The 17,161-nt window shown below is 40.1% G+C and overlaps 1 protein-coding gene across 1 annotated transcript in view; it reads right to left on the bottom strand.

Moving 5' to 3' along the window:
* Positions 1–12,334, bottom strand: part of LOC126398000 (tyrosine-protein kinase yes-like) — a 33,037-nt gene extending 20,703 nt beyond the window's left edge. Inside the window, exon 1 of the mRNA XM_050057162.1 lies at positions 11,749–12,334. The gene's annotated coding sequence lies outside the window, so the exon portion shown is untranslated. The remainder of the gene's footprint in view (positions 1–11,748) is intronic.
* Between the last annotated feature and the right edge of the window lie 4,827 nt (positions 12,335–17,161).

The raw sequence follows: 17,161 nt of genomic DNA, 5'->3' as shown, positions 1-17,161 counted from the left end.
AGCATGTTAAACAAAGATGGTGAACCTGTTTAATATTGGTGCGTTCCATTTGAACTAGGAAGTCGAATCTTTCCAGTTCAAATTTTCAACTGTAATGCCCCCTGAAGTCATATTTCTGACTCGGAATATCAATACACCACAGCGACATCGCATCATCAACTGCCAAGCGCCGAGGCCATGCCCCCCGCTGAGGGAAAGTCTGGGGGAAATGAATATTGGCTTTATCGACCTGTAGCACAACAATAAACGTTCGGTTTATGAATTAAGTGGGTTTAAACCGCTGCTTTTTGTATTGGAAAGCAGTGAGATTGTAAAATGTTCCTCAGTGCATGGACAGTGTGGTCACAAGTTGATCTGGCTGCCTCCCAATTTGAAGACATAGCTGGCTATATGTTGTCAGATTTTTATTTTAGCTGTCTGTGGAGTGGTGTTGTAATAGTGGCGCACCACGTTTATTGTGTGCCTATTATTTATTTTCCCATGGTGGAGCGGGTTCGAATCCCGTGAAAATATTCTTTTTTACGTTTCACAGGGCTGCACGGTTCTTTAATATGGCACGTTTATTTAGACAGGCACCAGAGACGAAACTGTGTAGGCCTATTTAGAAAATTTATGAGAGACAGGAGTTAAATTTACAGGAAAAGCAACTTGGCCTCTTCCTGTTTTCAACATTCCGTCATAACAAGCGCGATTCAAACCGCGACTGAGTGTCGGTCCGTGACTGGGTTCCTCCAACAAGAGTCCACAGACAGAGCACGTTGGCTATGTTTTGATATTCTTCTGAAAAAATGAATAAAGAGGCCTTCGCGAGGACAGCTACGTGTTCTCTTCCTGGTTGAAAACAGCTGTTGTCACTATGACAACCACAGATGTATTCGGCTGAAGGTCGCCAGTTAACATAGTCGCGAGTAAATCCAAAACACCGGCAGACCGACCAACCTTAATTTATTCAGGAAACAGGACCGCTCAGGTTCAAGCAGAGTGTCGAAATAATTACTAGACATTACTACAATACTAAAGTTGGTGAAAAAACAGAAATGAATTGATGCTACATTCTCGAAACTCTCCGCTAAACACACGTAGGCCCAAATCATTTTTTGGGGTAATCGCTTTTCTATCCCCCATAAGGGGGCGGGGCCATGACGTCAAGGGACGTGCCGCTCTGGTCTATAGAACCTCATCAAGCCAAACCTCAAAATCCAAGATGGCTTCTCCGAGCGTCTATAGAAGTGAAAGCTGTAGTGATACATACTTCTGTTGGATCTGTGGACATGTTGCTACAGTGTTGTATGAGCAAAATATATCATAATGCCTTACTATTCCAACCTGGTTAGAGCCACGCCCACTGTGAAATTATGTTTTTACGACTTTTATTACTGGAACACGATCAACTTGTGTTTGACGTCATTTCCAGTTTTGGCATCCAACTCCCAAGGTAAATGGAACGTGGCACATTATCTGCTAAATGTCAGCATGTTAGCATACTGATGTTAGCATTTCGCTCAAATCAAACAGCCTCAAAGGTCACAAGCTGTTGTCTTTTTATTATTAAAAGCAGAACACTTTGAGTGCATGCATTATCGCAACCAAACCTATTATTTATAACACATAAGCATAGGAGTAATAAGCCTGGCCAAGTACATGCCTTTAAACTCTGCTCGTGCATTTCATTAAGCAGAGGGCTTGCCCAAGCACACTACTCGTAGGGGCATGGGACTGTTTATGCAGAAGTGTTTAGGGTTTTCCAAGTAACGCATGTGTATGGGAAGTACTGAGCATACGACTGGATAAATGAGCCTTGGATTATGCTTTACGAGCTCTGTGAGAGTTTGTAATCAGATGTTTTGATAGAGTTTTGTTGATGTTAAATGCGGCCCCCTATGACTTCAATTCATCAAGAATTTTCTCAGTTTTTGGATTCTTCGTTCACCATGTAGGCATGCAAGAAAAACAGTTTTCTTCATGAAATCAACATGTACATCAGTTTGATGTGCAAATGGTCATTTTGTGCGTGAAGTATTCCTTAAATAAATGTTATAGAAACTAATAGCAATAGATCAGCCATTGTTTAAATCATGTGTTATATCGACTTATACAGTGAGATTTTGAAAAATGTTTGTATTTTTTTGCTTGTTTAAGATGCATTTTCACTTTACATTTTTGGGTTTAATCAGCGTTAAAAAGAACACAGAATTCCCACTGGAGAGAAGAGCGCCTTGAGCTGTCAGCAGACAGGGTGTGTACATACACACATGTTCCCCAGTCATATGATATATGGTCCACCATCTTTACTAAGAGCTGAACTAAAGCTGCACTCACTGTACACATGAAATGAATTCCTCTGGAAAGATGTCTTTAAAACACGGTGAATTGTTGCCTTTTCTGCTCATAAAGACACAATATACACGTGGAGCTCTGCAAAGCAACAGAATAACTCGGATAAATCCCCATTAGTGGCTGTGTGGGCATAAAGACAATGATTTAGAAACAGAGAGGAGGAACAGCAGGTTGGTTGGATGAGGGAGGGGGCAACCAGGCAGACAGTGCCAACTCTACCAGCTTGAACTACTAGGAGGATTATGAGGATGGAGGATTTACCCTAAGAGGATAATAACAGAAAACAAAACAGTGAACCACCAGGCCCCGCAGCTGAAACAGCGCTGACCCCAGAATCAACCTACACACGCTCATTTTGGCCTGCGGTGACCTTCAATATTTTCAACAGCGAGATGTGTGTCAGCGCTGAGAGGGATCTCTGTTGGAGGGCTCTTACGGACTCTCAGCTGTGATGATACGATGTAGAGCGGGAGCCTCTGAATCAGCTCAGACAACCCTCTATCAGTGCCATGTTGTTCAAACCAGCCAGCCACCACATAATGACACCGCGGGCACCGTCCTCACTTCACACTGCAACACCAAAGTGAAAATGCAGCGACCCTGGATAAGGTAAAAAATGATGTAACCTGGTTGGCATTTAAAGGGACAGTTCACCCCTAAATACATATTTTGCCTCATACCTGTAGTGCTTTATATCAATCTAGATTGTTTTGGTGTGAGTTGGAGATATCAATCTTAGGGATGTCTGCCTTCTGTCCAATATAAGGGTCCTGAAACACCAAGCTGACTGTTGGCTGTCGGTCAATGTCCGGCTGTTGGTGAGCGTCTGTTGCCCTAGTTTTTGCAATGGGTTCTCCACTGTTGGCCCTTGTCGACCCTTGTTGACTGTTTTTTGGTTGATTCAGCATGTTGAATTGGCATCTGAGCCCATTGGTGGATACAATCACTCTGATTGGCAGTTCAGCTTAGCACACGAGAAGAGAGACAGAAGGGAGAAAAGCAAACAAATGACTAAAGTCACGAGGACGTAAGTTGTTATATTAGGTAAGATTTTTTTTTAGCCACTGAGCTTTTTAGCAGAAACAATTCACATTTGTTTGTGTTATTGTTTGCTAGAGCGTGGTAAAAATCATTAAGTTAATCGGCCTTGTCTGGTTTCCCTCTTTGAGTGACGAATACAGACTACCACCGCCTGCTAGCATGAAGAGTTATTTCCTCTCAAGTGGCGCAGAACGCACAGGCTCGTTTGAGATGAACTGTGCCTCACCTGGAAAGTGGATGAGAGGAAAGAGGAAAAATCTATGTATTTGATTAAGGGGGTGAAATGTCCCTTTAATGTTGCAAAGACCAAAAAGCCATAATGAAATGTGCCTGGAAAAAAGATCACAGAAAATAAAGATCACACCTCATCTTATAAATAATGTAAGTCCAAAACTGTGCAGCCAGACTGGATCCTAAACGCCAAACCTCACTGACTTTTACGTCCAAGTCTATTCCCTCAAACACAAGCTCATTCCTGAACAGCAGAGCCATGAAACCACAGGGAAAATCTGCCTTGCTGCTAATTATAGCAACTTCTTCTCATTGCTGACAACATCCCACTGCCCCCAGGATGATAACATGACCTACAACAGCACATCGCATGCAAACACGAGAGAAGACTCCCGGTTGCACCGTTCAGAGCCACACAGAAACAATGGGAGAGAAAGGTGAAGAGTTGAAATGAGGAAGTTTACATGTCATCACAAAATACAAACATGTACAGAGGCTCCTTCCTCTCGTGGAGAGGCGTGTTGCTATTATAGTTCTGACAGATAGAGACAGAAGGTAACAACAAAGTGAGCTTGACTTTTCACTCAGCTTAAATCAAAGCACTGTGATTTGGTACAGACTGTTTGAGATGATCCGCTGAAGGCTAAAATGTCTCTCTTCAGCCAACATGACTGAAATCTGAATAATAAATATGTGCATTCTTTTATTCAATACCAGAAGAAGCCTCCTCTTTGAGTTTCTTTCTATCACCTCAGTTTGTTTGCTATAAAAACCTTAAACTTCCCATCTCCCTCCACAGTTTGTAGCGCCACACACTAGACACTATCTTTGTTTAATATTCTGTAGAAGTGCTATCTGGTGAGGACTCTGTCTTGCTCAAGGACACTTCATCAGGGCAGATACTCCAGCTTGAAACATGATAACTGCGGGTAGCTGGAGGGTAAACACCAACACAGAGCAGCTCAGGGTCAAAGCTTTGGTTATGGAGCAAGCTATGGCAGTGAATTTAAGTGCAATTAATTGTTTTAAAATGTCAGAAGATTGTAGGAAAACGCCTGTTACAACTTCCCAAAGTCGAATGTGACATCTGCAGATATCTTAAGCCTGGTATACACTGTGATTTTTGGGCTGTCCCAGATGATAGATGACCAAAATGAAAGAAACATGCTGATATCTTTGGTCGTGGCTCTAAAACAGTGGTCCTACATTGCACAGTGAGAGGGGTTCAAAGATGGCTGTTGTCAAGGTCTTGTGATCAAAGACAGCTTGGAATAAAATTCTGACAGTGTCAAAAATTTAGGATCACCATCTCACTGTGTGACTGCTGTTATGACCTACGTCTACTATCCATGCCAATAGAAATGCAGCATGAAATGACGCACCGGAGCTAAACCTAAACAAACAGAGAGCAGCTCACCATGGAGGCAAAACATGCTAAAAAGAAATGCGTGGGATTCCAGCAAAGCGGAAAACCTTCTTGAGTTGTGGCAGCAGAAGCCTTGCCTATATGATGTGTCCTCCAGCTTGTTCCATGATCGCCTGAAGAAGGACGAAGCATGGATGGAAATAATGGCAGAGTTGCCCACAAAACTTTAGGTTATTGAACGTTATAGGTAATGTGACTCTCTATGTTGTGCTTCACAGTTGGAGAGGTAATAACCTGTGCAGCATCCTTGCGCACTCAGTATGGGAAGCCATTGCATCATACGTCGTAGCCTGAGATTCAGTAGGCGCGTGTGATCGTACAGTCTGTATAAATCAAGCCTGATGTCGTACCCAAGTTTATTAGATCCAAGTCTCACAGTGTAGCTGCACTAACCTTAAGCAATTTCCAAAATCTCAGTCTATGTGCTATGATTAAGTCGTATTTGTCTAGTGACACATCGAGGTCGTGGGCGGTTAGGATTCGGGCAGAGGTCATGGTTAGAGCTAGTACTAACCAATCTTGGATATTCTTTGAGATTACAGTGGTAAATTTACGGGAAAAAACCCCTCAGATGTACTGCCAGAATGTCAGCTGATGTAGTATAAAGAACAGAGGTTTGAGTCACTGTTGGTTTATCATCTTTAGACTTACCTGACTTACTATTTTCAGTTGTATAAAGCTGCTGAATGTACAATGTGCGCACGAACTTGAGCAGAATAGCCGAATAGACCGCCATTATTCACGTTGCTAGGATGCCTAGGAAAACACACCTAGGTAGCATTGTTGGATACAGACGCCTGGATGCATATAGCATCTGCCAATATCTTACTTTGTCCGACTGCCAGCCCTAAATGCAAAGATGTTTAGTTTACTATTATTTATAACAAAGAAAAGTGTAAAAATCTCACTGTTCAGAAGCTGGAAACAGGAAATATTTGGCACTTTTGCTTAAATAAAGAATACAACTTTGGTTATGATAATAATTATCATTGCAGATTCACTTACTGCCAACAAAATTTTATACAACTCACCAGCTGTTATGTATTTTGCTCTACAAAAGCTAACAGCAGTAAAGACATTAGCACTAAAGCTGAGGGAATGACTTTGAAGGTTTTTTGACTGTCTAGCAAAATGTGATACAAGATAGAATCCCAGATCTCCGAGATGAGGTGGAGTGCAGCAACTCCATTTTCTGTGGTTTGCCTTGGGTTATGGTTGCATTGTTGATACTGCAATTTTTACACCCTGTTTTCTCCTGAACAGAACAAGATTTTGTCACAAGATGGAACAGATATCCAAAGGTTTCATTTCAGTCATAACTCAATTTTAATCTGAACTGTAGTTACTGTGGTTAACTTTAAGGGCAGTAATATATGAAAGCTTTCAACATACCAACAGCCAAAACACATTTATTCCACAAGGTCTGGCAGCAACCCATAAGTATATATAATAAACATAAAAAAATGATACGTATAACTTGAAGTCTACGAAGGCTTCACATGTTCCCCTCCATGAACAGCTGAGGTTCCTTGTGACTTGTTTTCACCTGGAACAAACATAGTTTAAAGGCCTGACATTTACATATTCTTCTGTTACTGTGATAACTTTAAACCTGCGCTTTTCTTATCAGCGACCTGTCTTCGGTTTCCTCCCCCTCTACTCCGACCACAGAGTGAGAATTCCACACAGGCTTCACAAAATGCTGATAAGACAGAGGAGAGCTCGGTGTTTTTCTCTCTCACACTCGCTGATGGAGCGATGAAGAAGTTTGGGTGCTTGTGCTGGACATGGTACAGAATTTTAAAGAAGGCTGCGGAGACAAAGTTTAGCTGAGTAAGCTGACAGTGCAGGATTATTGGAGGGCCGAGTCATCCTGATTTACATTCCTAATTGTCAGAAACCAGCCTAGTCACCAGGAGAAGATGTTGTTACATGTCTGCAAACCACATAAACTGCATATCATATCATATCATATCATATCATATCATATCATATCATATCATATCAACATTTCTAAAGTGACGTATATGAGCTGACTGTCATCTGGGTGTGGAGGGGATGGTGGGTGGTGTGACACCTAGGTGAGACACCTCCCTGCAGGCCACTGTCTGAGACAAACAAACATAGAAACTGGTTGTCTTTTAGTGAGTCATGGCTGTGTTTCCAGCTGGGACAATGCCATGAAAAGCAGTTGCCTTTTAGTGAGACATCATTGGCCTCTACTGCTGCGATTGTGTGAGCAAAAGCGGCTGTTTCAATCCAAAACAGGATCTTTTTCTAACAATAACTAAGTGGATTTTGTGGTGAAATCTAACCCCACATTAAGCACAGGGTTGTTGAAAAAAAACCCAAAAGTTAAGTTTTAATGTATCCGCTATGTAACAGATGCAGAAAAAATTGTAACAAAAAGTATCTGTATCATATTAAATTAAAAATGTGTATCACCCCTCCCTACTGAACAGATTTTAAATCTGAATTTTGCATATTATGCATTATAACTAAACTAAACCCTGGTTCTAAAATATGTTTGGTCCTTTTAGTATCTCACGTTTACAGCCTCCACTCCTCTGGGGTTAAAGATATTTAGACGCTGATGAAGTCGACATTTCGATGACAGCAGAGCTGAGGGGGATGAAGGTGGAGTTCCTCCATCCATCAGTCTGAGTGAAACCCTGCCCAGCATCCCGTCGGACAGCTGTTAGCAGCTGACGCTGCGCCTGCAGACGGGGAGGGTCTCTGGGGCTTTACTGGGCTTCAGATCTGCAACAGATGCTGCCTGCCACCATCTATCGCATTCCTCTGATGCCAAAGGGTTAAAACTGGGTCTGGAGAGATGTCATGTGATGCTACGGATGTGAAGCCTCAGAGCGTCTACAGAAACATCAATAAATGATTTAAAATTAGATCTAGACTGGGTGTAGAGTTCTGTGGCGAGCAAAGTAACCTGATCCTGACGCTTACAACAGATTTAAGACAAGAAAAGAAAATATTAAAAACAGTGGAAAAGAATGGAGAGACTTCAGATCACTCGACTGTTTCACTTTGAAATATAGCAGCTTAATTCCTCAGCTGTCTTTAGCACCAATACTTCAGTCCTGGGTAAAAAACTGTCCTGGAAATTTGAGTCAACATCCTCAGGAATTTAACTAAACCTGACAAATTAGTACACAAAGTCCTCACAGAGAAGCTTTCCGATGCTGCCAGAGAACAGACATCACACACATCCTCTAGAATAAACAGGTCTCATGGGAATACCTGAACACTGGCACCTGAGTCTAGGGTGAGTGTGAGCTATTTTGGGAATCTGAGTGTGTCTACAATCATCCATTTGTCAGCACATAACAGGGCCGGCTGTTTGAACTGTCAACATCTAATGGAGTGACAGTAAAAGCGGCGTGATGGTCTGGATCAGGCTGTTCTCTCTGGAAAAATACATCCGAACCCACCATCACATTATTGACAGCTGACAAGACGATCATCTTAAGATGTCTCTATGATTTTCAGTCCAAGTCTCTCATACAAGTACGGGGTGAGCTCTCTTTAAGTGTGGGCTCTGCCTGAGAAAATAATTTAGAAAATGTACGAAGCAAATTCAGTGCCTGCCCAGTACTTAGTATAATTTAATTTAGTGAGCTCTTGGGCAGCACCCTAAAGGATTTAACACTACACACAAGTAGAACCTGTTCCTGTCTTTTTTCTGCTTACCTTTTTCCCAATATTGCCTGCTTAATTTTAGAGATATCTTACAATATTTACAAAGGAGATGCTTGCACATCTCAGATGCAGATTTATATATAATTAAGTTGCATGCTAGCTCAGATTATACGGCTGTTAAATGTCCACTCAGACCTTTAAAACTGCAAATGAAACCAGTGTTTCATAGAGCTGCTGCCTTGCTCAAAGTCTCTCCTGTTAGGAATTTACAAATATTAATTTATTTAACTTGCAACTCTTCTTCCTAAAGCTAAAAAAGAAATCTCAATTTGTGATTAACAAAATCAGCTGCTACATACAGATTAAACAGCATCGTAGCTTTGCACCGGTCCCACACACCGGATTGGATTCAGCTTGATACTGACCTTATTAAGCAGTTCACACATCTGCAATTTACATAATCATTTTTTGTCAATGTCATTTTAAAAGTAAGTGTTTCCACTATCTGTCGCATCCACTCAGCAATCTCTGCTTCATGTTACATTAAATAAAAATGATTTAAAAGCGTCCCAGGCGGTGAGGTCTACTGATTTTAAATTGGTGATTTAAACATAACAGTAGAGGACTGCCGCTGATCATTAGACAAGTTTTGAGAATTTGTATCGGGAGGGAAAAAGTTAGATCCCAATTTGTTGAATCGTAATATGCTGAGTTGAGCTGTGACATTTAACCCTACATAGACTACCAACTGGGGTCTCTGGGACCCAAAAATGAATCACTGTTAGAAACAACCACCACCTCCAAAACTAACCAGCTATTGAAACTGCAAAGGTGGAAATTGGTGCTTTAAAGTGGGCCCCCAGGACCTCAATATCTTTGTGCCTTGAAAAATCACTAGTCAAAATGAAATGAAGTCATTACGAACAAATTGATTGAATTAGAAAGAAAGAATAAACACCTGCAAGATATGAAAAAAGTATACCTCTGGGGTCTGTGGGGACCCCAGTTGGTAGTAGGGATCACTGAGCGGGCCTACCAGGGACAGGCCCCAATGTATCAAGGTATGTATCAAGGGCCCCCCTGGCCTTCACTTACAACATGTCTCTGAAATTAACATGTGCAGACCCAGATGAGACTCAACACAACCACAGGGAGACACAAAAAAACAACAAGGAGACACAAAATGACTAGAAAGAGAGACAATACAACCATGAAGAGACACAAAAAGACTACAAGGAGACACAACACAACCACTAAGAGACACAACACAATAACAACACAAACACAAAGAGACTATAAGTAGACACATAACAACAGCAAGGAGACAAAAAGACTACAAGGAGATGCAAAACAACCACAGCAAGACATAACACAACCACAAGGAGACACAAAATCATTACAGAGACACAAATAACTGGACAGACACACAACATGACTACAAAGAGACACAAACAAACAACAAGGAGACACAAAAGGCTAGAAAGAGACATAAAATGACTACAAAGAGACACAACACAACTGCAAAGAGACACAAAATCATTACAGAGACACAAATAACTGGATAGACACACAAAATGACTACAAAGAGACACAACACAACCACAAAGAGACAAAAATGACTACAAAGAGACACAACAAAACCACAAAGAGACACAAAGAGACTACAAGGAGACACAAAACAACCATAAGAAGACCCAGAAGGACTAGAAACAGACAAAAAATGACTACAAAGAGACACAACACAACCACAGAGAGATGCAAAAAACAACAGAACGAGACACAACATGACTACAAAGAGACACAAAACCACAAAAGGATACATTACGATGCAGACGACTACAAAGAGGTGCAAAACAACCACCAAGTCTGCTTGTCTTGCACCTATGAAGGAGAGGTGGTGGTGGTCCTTTGCACTTCTGTGCCCAGGGGCCCATTGTCTCATAATCCACCCATGCTCTGTGGGATGAGGGTTTATATAAAACTTGCTTTCCAGAGATGAGACTTTGAACAGGAATTCTAACCTTCTTGAGCATGAGCTCATACAGAACTCTGGGCCAACAAAGACACTGTCCACTCACTGTGTAGTGTGTACAGAGTGACGGCGCCACATATTAATAACATTTTATCTTACAAATCACAGCATTCTCCCCTCCATGTCCACCAGCCCTTATATGGATCCACACTAGCATTAATTCAGTCCCAGTTCTGCTGAGCTGTTCAGGATGAGCTGGATCCTTTACATGACATGTTCCCGACTCACCTCGAGCGTGACAGTCGCTTTAATTTGAGTGTCACACACTGTGCGGGTAATGAGGACACTTCCCCAGCCCCTGGCCTCAAAGCCAAAGTGGAGAAAAAGTAGGAGAAGAATAAAGCAACAGCACAAACTGGGGAAGCCACAGAGAGAAACTGTGACTCAGCTGTTCGATCAGGAAGTTTGAAATCAGACTGAGAGCATCACTGAAAGAGCCTGAACCTCCTCTTCCTCCTCCTCCTCCTCTTTCTTCTCCTTAACCTGCTATTGATTTAACATTAATCTGACTCAGCATGAGTCAAAGATTGGGTTAATATCTGAAATGATGAGGTGGCACTTTTGCTTCTTTTGTCTGGGGCCAACATGACTTTAAATTAAGACAAGAAGTGGGAGACAGAGGTCAGAGCAGATGTAGCAGGAGGAGTTTTTTGTTTTACTACCATTGTAAATATCATTACAGATGTTATTATATAGTGAAATATATGTGGTGTGGTGACCTTGTCCTACTTTAAAGTATCTATCTGCTGTCTGGTGTGGTTGCACTGACACTCCTGTGGGACTCAAAGCACATGCAGATCCTCACTGAGATTTTCACCCGTTTAAAAATGATCTGCTGATGAACACATAGCTCCTGGAGAATTACACTCCATGCTACACCCCACAGTCAGGTATATGTGTGTATCATCATAAGACAGTTTCATTCCTTTGTTGATGACAGGTCAGACAGGCGAGCAGCTGCGTTTCGGCCCATCCTTTTTTTAACCCTGCTCACAAAGACCACTTTAATTTAGGATTTTTTTTTTACCTTCACAAATCAGCCTTCTTCTTCTTGTGTATTCTCCTTTCTCCCCTCTTCCTCTCCTCAGTCAGATCCGGGACGAGTAAAAAAAAAACCAATCCGAGTTATTCCAACCGGGACCGAACCGCCTTCATCCTCACTTCATCCATCCAGCAGAGCAACTGTGGTGAGATTTGCAGCTGAAGTTAAAGCACAGCAGAGGCACAGGGTGTGAGGATGGAGGACACTGTCATTGTCATCACACAGGATTAATCCAGCTGCAGCATTACAAGACAAAAAAAAAAAAGTCAGATCCCTAAAGTGTCCCAGCTCTTTGTAGCTCCCTACTTCCTACTACTAAACTTACATCAACCCCCACATAACAACATGGCCGACCCTGCCTGCGGGACTGGAGAGCCACACACAGCTGGAGAGAACCGTGTGTCCGGTGCAGCTGATCAGGGAGCAGCAGGGGAGGTGAGGATCACACACACCCAGGAGGAGAACCGGCTCAGTAAGGAAAATATAAAGAGACGATAATGTGAGAGGCGACAGAGGAGCGGACCGGCTGAGAGGAGGATGGTTGCATGCGAGTAGAAAAAGGGAGGACTCAAAGCGTCCTCAATCTGAACCGTTTTCAGGCTCCAGTACAGATCTCTAACGCCCCCTGCTGACCGTGGTGTTGTTACTGCAGTTGCACATCTGCATCAGCCTCACTGGCCCAGTGTACAGGGCAGGAATGCAATTAAGTACATTTACTATACTTATGTACGATTTTGAAGTACTTTACTTGACTATTTTATATTTATTTATAACATATATTTTATTTATACTTTTATATTTATTTTATATATTTTAATTCTGTTTTTAATGGGGATTTTTTTTAAAATTGTAAATCATTTAGAATAAATTAAACCTTTTATATATATTTTTCTCTTTATTCTTTTATTGTAAATCTGTATCCTTCATTATGTGTGATGTTTTACTGCTCTGTAAAGCACTCTGAATTACCCTGGTGTATGAAATGTGCTATACAAATAAAGCTGCTTTGCCAATTTTCATTTTATGTTACCCATATTTTTACTCCACTACATTTATTTAACAGCTGGAATTAATGTGCAGATTCAGACTATAAATACAAAACATAAATCAAATAAATAAATAAATACATATTTTCCTCTTATCTGCAGTTCTTTTTTTATAATATTAATAATAATTATATATGTATATATATATATATATATATATATCACTTGTCAAAACAAGGTTACAAGGTACTTCACAACATGCATAAAAATAAAACAATAAAAGAATACAGTTACAACGATTAAAACAATGTTGAGAGTTAAGGAAAATATTGTGCACAGAGGCAAAACAGAACAAAAGAAAATAAAACACAAATGTTACAAATCAGGCATTAAAAGGAAAAGCTTTTCTATAAAAATATGTTTTAAGCAATGATTTAAAATGGATGAGGCTGGCAAACCAAACCTCCTCAGGCAGAGAATTCCAGAGCCTCGGGGTCCTGATGGCAAAAGCCTGAGCACCTCTGGTACCAGCCCTGACCTGGCGACAACTAGGGAGGGTAGGCTTGAGGATCTCAGGTCATGACTTGGAGCATGCAGAGTCAGAAGCTCAGCTATACAACTCGGTGCTAAACCATGTTAAGACTTAAAGGTTATTAAAAGAAATCAACATCAATCCTGAAGCCACACAGATGTCTGCCCTCTCTGAAATATAATGGAACTAGACTGGGGCTTGTGGTGCTCAAAGCACCAAAAAATACAAACTCAACAGCAATGTCTCTTAACAGAAATCATGACCCAGTTACTCAAGATAATCCACAGACTTTGTTGTGAGCAGTTTCATGTAGGAACTATTTTCTTTACACCAAACTACATCCGCCAACTGTATAACCACGCCAAAGGAAGCATGCATCTACTCATGGATGAGAGGCTCATGCTTGATAAGAGGCAATGTTGTTTATTTTTTCATTTAAAAAAAACAACAACTTTTTTTCTGGCACTTTGAGCACCACAAGCTGAGTGCCATCTAGTTCCATTATTTAGGAGAGAAGTCAGACATCTCTACGGCCGATATCTCCAACACTCGGCAACTCACACCAAAACAATCTAGACTGATAAATAGCACTACAGGTAAAATATATATTTTGATTTTGGGGTGAACTGTCCCTTTAATTCATCAATAACTGTACGTAACACCCCTTTCAGAACATGATTCTAAAACAGCCATTCTGCATAATGAGTACATTTACTCTTGGTAATTTAATTAAGTTTTAAAGCAAATGTGTTTCAGTAAAAAATTGACTGCAGGACTTTTACTTGCAATAGAGTATTACTACACTGAAGTGCTGCCACATAAGTAAGAGATCTGAGTAGTTTTACCACCACTGCAAGTATGTGTACAGATACAGCAAAACTGAAAAGAGTTTAGGTTGCTCCCAATGCAGAAATAGACATACAGCTAAGGACAAGCACAACAAAGCTGAGCATATAGGGGTTAGGGTTAGATGGCATTATTATGTACATATATAGGTGAAACAGAATGTATATAAATATGAATATAAAGCTGCTATGACCAACAACTTACATGCTTATATCCAAGTGTTTCTGTAAATTGTAAACAGTCGTGCAAAAGAGCAAAGGAATAAATATTGAATGGTATGACATGAACACATTAAAGCACTGTGTGTATCTTGAACTGTAAATATGTGTTCCTGTGTTTTTGGTGTTTTGGTGTATTGCACCAACATATGAGGAGAAGTTGAACAGGTGTCCAGGGTGTGATGGTCTGCAGTGATGTTTCCTTGAACTTCCTGAGCTGGCACAAGAAATTAAGGCTGGGCCGTAGTGATGATGTTTGATGTTCCACTTTAAAGGTCCTGGGAGACTGTGGATCCCAGAAACCCCAGAAATGGAGGGCAGTGCTGTGGGCTGGGCCTGATGCTGAAGTCCACTGTCTTACACAGTGAACATTTAGCTCCATTTCACTTATTGTACAGTACAGGTGCCATTACAGGACAGACTCACTATATATTATACATTATATATTATATATTGCTATATTCATTTTGTCCTGTAGGAATAATAATGGCCATAGATACAACAAAATATTGCAAGATCAGTTGAGTGTGATACTACCAGAAGTGGAATGAGTACACTTACTTAAGTACTCTACTTAAAGACAGATTTGACATACTTGTACTTTACTTCAGTATTTTGATATTAAGCCACTTTCCACTTCTGCTCTGCTACACTCAGTGGGAATTATTGTGCTCTTTATTTCACTGCAATTATTTTAGTTTTGGCGTGCAAGATTTTTGCACACAAAACATATAAAAATGTACCAGTGCAGCTGAAACAATTAGTCGATTGTTCGATTGACAGAAAATTAATTGGCGACTATTGTGATAGTGATCTTAATTGTTTTAATTATTTTTGATTGATTAAATTGAGTTTTTCTACATTGAGTACTTTTAATACTTTATGTACATTTTCCTGAACGCAGGATTTTAACCTTTGTTTTTCTTTTCTCATTTATTGGTTATTGTTGCAGGGACAGTAAACAGTTAAATGTGACTGCACCAGAGTTAGCCAGCAGCTAGTTTGCATCTGTCATCATTGGGCAGGTAGACATAAAAACAACAACAAAGTGTTTTTTACAGTGTAGTATTAATACTTTTACTAAAGTAAAGGATCTGAATACTTCCCCCACCACGGACACCTCTCACATACTGTGTGCTGTTATAATCATTTCACATAGACAGGACTGCAACGTCATATTGCTTGTTTACAGCAATAAGCATATAAAAGAAGGAACAATAAACAAACAAACAAAACAAAACAGACAAAACAACAACAATGCATTGTAAAAACTGTGGCAATACATGAACCTGCATATTTTGCAATGTCGTTATATATATTGTTCCCATATGTTCAAGTTGACATTTTTAGTACCTTGTACATGAACTGCACTTGTATAGTGCTTTTCCACTACATGTCACATTCACCCATTCATGCAGTGATGTAACGGCCACCAGGGGGAATTTGGGTTTCAGTATCTTGCACAGAAATGCTTCTCTGTGTGTTATTTCATGAAGAAGATTCTCCTGCTTTTTAAGATAAATAAACCATTTCAAAATCCACAGAATTATTATTTGAAAAAATAATAATTATCACAATGCTGAAAACACATCTATATTTATAAACTCATAAGAAGAAGATGTTATGGAGATACTTCTTTTTACAGGACCGTTCATTTATAGTTTGAGATAAACATCAGGAACAAAAACAAACAAACAAACAAACAAACAAAAAAGTGTAAAAGCGCTGACAAAATTAGAATAACAATTTATTAATCGTTATCTAATAAAATTAGATAACGATTAATAAAATATTGGGTATTGTCTTCTGCATTTTTAAAATGTGTTTTTATAATGTGTTTTTCATTTCTTATCCGCCCTTACGGTGACACACACGCACACACACTCACACACACACACACACCCCTCACAAATTAGATTTAGAGAGCCACTCTCTGTCAACACACGTCGCTGTAAAAGCTGAGCGGTAAATACTTGAATCATGAGACTGTAACCTCAATAAAACTCTTTAAACACGACATGTCAACACCAACAGGGGCTATAAAAAGCTACCTGCACTAAAATTATTATTATGAGTCATATGTTCTTCTTTGGTGACACACACACACACACACACACACACACACACAGGTGCGATTGCTCACAGCTCTCTTTCCAAGTTTATTGCATTAGACAGTGTGACTTTAAGGCAGCTGCTGTTTGCAGACCGTCTGAACAAACTGGAGCATCTTTTCTTTTACTGCGCGCGCACACACACACACACACACACACACACAGGCAATATTTCTGATGACTTACTGTCAGGAGCCATTTTTAAAACTTACCGTATATGCATTTATGTTACATTTATCAGATTGTTCATCACTTCATCCAACGATCATCAGGAGATTAAAATGCTTCTATAAATAGTTTCTCAGGACGTCAAGTTTATTAGTATTTACTATGATTCTGACAGGAAGGCACTCATTTGTTGTGGTGAGTCAGGCATCAGTTAATTACTGGATCAATATTCTTATCTACTCAATGTTCTCAGCTCTGTACATGTAATGAAATGACGAAGGAGTGATATCCTTTTAACATCAGCTCAAATATTGATTAAAACATGATTAAAACATGTTCAAAACCAACTGAGTCATCAGCATGTCACTGTGATTAACAGGAGACAATCTGCATTACATAATGATTGTCTCCTGTTTATCCTAATTCATTTTCTACCTCTATTAATTAAAGGCTCCAGAAGACAAAAAGAGGACACACACACACACACAAAGGTCTCTATTTTACTAAACAGTATTTGTCATTTATTGACCCATTTAA

The sequence above is a fragment of the Epinephelus moara genome, chromosome 11, assembly GCF_006386435.1.
Source record: "Epinephelus moara isolate mb chromosome 11, YSFRI_EMoa_1.0, whole genome shotgun sequence".
NCBI lineage: Eukaryota > Metazoa > Chordata > Actinopteri > Perciformes > Serranidae > Epinephelus > Epinephelus moara.
This window is presented reverse-complemented; position numbering and strand designations above follow the sequence as displayed.